The sequence below is a fragment of the Ictalurus furcatus genome, chromosome 25 (genome assembly GCF_023375685.1).
Source record: "Ictalurus furcatus strain D&B chromosome 25, Billie_1.0, whole genome shotgun sequence".
NCBI lineage: Eukaryota > Metazoa > Chordata > Actinopteri > Siluriformes > Ictaluridae > Ictalurus > Ictalurus furcatus.
The window spans coordinates 5,239,608-5,244,314 of NC_071279.1; positions in this window are offsets into that span (position 1 = coordinate 5,239,608).

Here is a 4,707-nt window from a genome sequence, read left to right on the forward strand (position 1 = left end):
AGCTGGTGTTCAGATGTTTTAGATGGTTGGTGGGTCAGCTGGTCTTCCAGCCTGGTAAAGCTGGTGTTCAGATGGTTTAAAATGGTGGGTCAGCTGATTTTCCGGTCAAGCTGGTGTTCATCTTACCTATTTACTAATTCGATTGTTTTATTAGTTCTATCTACTGATAAGGGTAATTACAAGGGTAGTCGAGCAGGCTAGCTGGAGTAGCTTAACTACTTATTTCAGTTGTTAATAATCTAAAATATATCGACAAAAGTTGTTATATCATACACTTTCTGTCAAACTGTCAATCAAAGTAGTATGTCCTGATTTATGGCCCTTTGTGCTTCCATGACTGGCATTTCTGTAGGTAATCTAATTTATGATCAGGGGTGGGGGTAATCCTATCGACTGTATCAGCGGGTCAATCTGGCCCCTGTGTGTCTGGGCTGTGGTGGAAAGGTGTGTGGGGGGGTAGCCCCCCAACAAAGGTATTTATGTTAATGAGTCTGGTTTTTGGGGGTGCAAAATACGTCTGAAAATGCGTGTCAATGGTTAATATTGGGTATACATTTGTGTTACTGTGTGGGGGTATTTCGTTTGTGTAACCACATCTAACCATGTTGGAAAAAGCATGATGTTTGAATGTGTACATATATGAGTAGAATATTTGCTTGTGAAATAAATGAAAACAAATGTTGATTACGTTTTTAGGGACCCCGGTTTGCATTTGAATAAAAAGTTTAGGAAGTAAAGCATTTAAAAAAAAAAGAATCTGTTTAAAAGAATTGCGTGTATTACGTGTCTTTCAAACATAAACCTTTATGAGGTAAAAATGATTAAAAGAGCTGTTTAAAAAGAATCCGTATTACTTGTCTTCCAAAAAAAACACATAACCCTTTAGGAGGTAAAAATGATTAAAAGAGCTGTTTAAAAAGAATCGTGCGTATTACATGACTTCTAAACAAAGATCCTTATGAGGTAAAAATGTTAGTGTTGGCTAAAAGAATCGCCCATATTGTTTAATAGTAGAAGATAAGTTTTTGCGAGATGTCTTCCATTCGATGGGGTAAAGCATTAATGGTGTTAAAACCGAATCACCTCTCTCTCTCTAAACCCATGCCCATACACGTGTTTCACCGACAGACAGTTTCTGTAGGCTATGTGCACTTAATTTATGATCTTTGTGTTTTCCTGACCGACAGTTTGTAGGCACACCTAATTTATGACTCTTTGTGTTTTCCTGACCGACAGTTTGTAGGCACACCTAATTTATGACTCTTTGTGTTTTCCTGACCGACAGTTTGTAGGTACACCTAATTTATGACTCTTTGTGTTTTTCCTGACCAAGAGTTTTGTGGGGGAGACACTTATTTTATGACCAGGGATGTGGTGTAATCCTATCAGATTGTTTATGATAATGAGTTAGTGTCTGGGGGTGTTAATGGTTTTTAAATATTGTCTTAAGACATTGTGGTTAAAACATAGAAGGCAGTCTGCAACTATCTGATACAATGGCTTCTCCAAGAACTCCTAATATCCCTAGAAGACTGTCCTGCATCACACCTATAACAGACTCTGATGAAAAGCGTGAGGAGTTAACTTTTGCTCCAAGAAAAAAAACAACAATGTGAGGAGTTAACTTCTGCTTCAAGAAAAAAACAACAATGTGTTTGTCAAAAATTCTTCGTGAGAATGACATTGTAAAGGAGCTGATGTTTAACACTGAGCAGGGCGTTACCAACTTTGGAGAACATCTCTTAAGACCGCCCCCATGCTGCGATGATTAAAACGGGGTGGACGGTGTTACAGTGAACAAATATTACAAAGATGTCTCAAGATTCTGCATATGCCTGCTACAGCAACAACCCGGAAACAGCGCCGGCTTTGCCTGATGACAACGCAACAACGCTAGAATCCCTCCCACAAACATGTGACAACAGTTGGCTAGATAATTTCTGCAAGGAATTAGGATATCACAACCTAAGTTTCCTCACAACTCCGTACGGAACCACCGGTACTTTAAGTGGTGCATCTGCCTACGTCGGTATTGATGATACAGACGGCTGTATTCAGTCTGACGCATTCGAAATTATAAAAGCGACAGTCGTGGTCCTTCTGGAACATCTTATCAACAAAAAGCTGAAAGAGCTCTGTTTGGGGTGTGAAGTGAATCACCCGAGTCAGATTAGACACCCGTGTCTGTTCGAACCTGACACGTATTTCTTTGACAAATACTTTGAGGAACTATCGCGTGATCTGGTCAACCAGGGACTTAAACATTTCATCGCTCAATCATTGAGTCGGTGTGGTTTGAGGATTAACCCCCAGAGAATTCAAGTATCGCATATATGGTTGAGAAACATTGTGATGTGTATAAAATTTCTACACTCCCTCGATGATGTATGATAACGTTTGTGTTCTTTTACTGAAATAAATACCATTACATTTAAGACCATCTGAGTTATTCTTTTGTAGAGGCTAAAGTGTTGATATGTCAGAAGAAATGAAAAAAGTGTATTACACACCTTCAAATGCAGGGTCTTTTGATGGTAAAAAAACGTTTAAAAGATGGCATTTTAAAAGAAACAGGGGTTCGTTTAACAGATAAACAAGTTTCGCATTGGCTCGCCGGCGAGGATGCTTACATGTTACAAGAACTGCTCCGTTAAAATATAAAAGAAATCGTGTTTTTGTTTATGGTATTGATATGCAGTTTCAAGCCGATCTGGTCGATATGTCTGCATACACAGAGGAAAATGACAACATTCATTTTCTGTTGAGGTGCATAGACATGTTTAGTAAATATGCATGGACTTGGGTTTTAAAAAACAAATCCGATGTCGAGGTGTCTAAAGCTTTCGAATCTATACTGGATGAGGGCAGGGCGCCCCATAAACTACAGACAGATAATGGGAAATAATTTTTTAATAAACATTTTCAAAGTATGACAAAAAAGTACAACATACAACATTTTACAACAGCCACCGATTTAAAAGCATGCATCGTCAAACGGTTTAATAGAACCTTAAAAGGGTGGATATGGAGATATTTAACTGCTGCAAACTCCAAACGCGATATCGATGTTTTACAAGACATCACGGATGTGTCACGTCGCGAGACGTAAGGGAGATTAGGACGGATGCAAGTGCAGTTAACAGTTTTATTTATTAAAGGAGACAAAGGCAGACAAATCCAAATCGTAATCCAAAACGTAGTCAAGACAGGCAACAGGCCGGGCGATCGGCAAACAGGCATAAATGGGGCAAAACAAGAATCAAAGTCGCAGTCACAGAAAACAGGGTCAAGACACAAAACAAGAAACATGAACTATGACTATGAACTTGGAGTGGAAAAACCAGCATGGACTAAATGAACTAATCTAACGTGAAACTAACTATTATAACTATCTCTATCAAGGAACACAACTTAACTAATCTAATGTATCTTATCTAATAGTGTACTGGGAGGCGTGCGGTATATAAGCAAACATAATCAACGTTAAGTGCTGACGGCTGACACCAATCTAGACACACGCTCGACCAACAGCCAATGACAGAACATAAACATAACAATTGCACGTGTCCATGGTAAACAATGTCACGGTTGTCAACATTCAAAAAGCGGGCGTTCGCACACCTTGCTCGTGCACGCACACGCCCTCATGCTCTCCAGCACGCTGCCTAAAGGGGAAACCATGACAGGATGGATACAATGCCAGCTATCACAGGGGCATTAAGATGAGACCTATTGATGTGAACAAAGAAAATTAATCTACGGTGTATAAAAACCTACATGGACCTAAAAACAGGCCCACCGTAACCCCCAAATTTAAATATAAAGTTGGCGACATTGTTAGAATTTCTAAAGTAAGAGGTCCGTTCACAAAAGGTTATTAAGAAAACTATATGCATGAGTTTTTCACTATAACAGAATGCATATCACGCGAATGTCCTGTCTATAGATTGTGTGATTATGACGGTGATGTCATCGATGGTGTTTTTTATGAAGAGGAATTACCAAAAATATTTGTGAACAAAAACAAAACGTTTAAAGTGGAAAAAATTGTAGACAAGAAGAAACAAGGCAGAAAAACACTGGTTTTGGTTAGATGGCTCGGATGGTCCTCAAAATTCGTATCATGGATTGACCAGAAAGAATTGGTCGATGTACAGACCCCATAAAACAAACAAAACCTCGTGGATAACACACATTCATGTAAAAATCCAACCATGGCTGAGGGTGGATTTTATGTAACGCTTCCCTGTAATGCCTCAACGGCTGTTTATCCGGAAAATCGTATCTCGTGTTATACAAATCAATTATCAAAAACTATCAATCTAAACGGAGAATGGCAAGTCGGATTAATCGAATTTGAATATCTGCTATCGTGGTACACATTTAATGAGGAAGATGTTATGTTCATTTTCAACTATGGTGAAACAACGAAGACTGATAATCGGGTCACTAATAATCGGGAATATAATATTGAAGGCAATATATCAAACGCATCTTACATGTTAAAGACTGGATATTATGACAATGTCATTTTTGATCAGGGAGATCAACATGTCCCTGACACAACGTGTAAGTCTTGGCTATGATCATGTTAAAAATAAAGTCTTTCTGAAAGGCCCACCGAAGACATCACTGACATTTTATGGAAGGGTTGCCAATATTTTAGGATTAAAACCAGGGGTTGCTATTGAAACTACGGACCACACT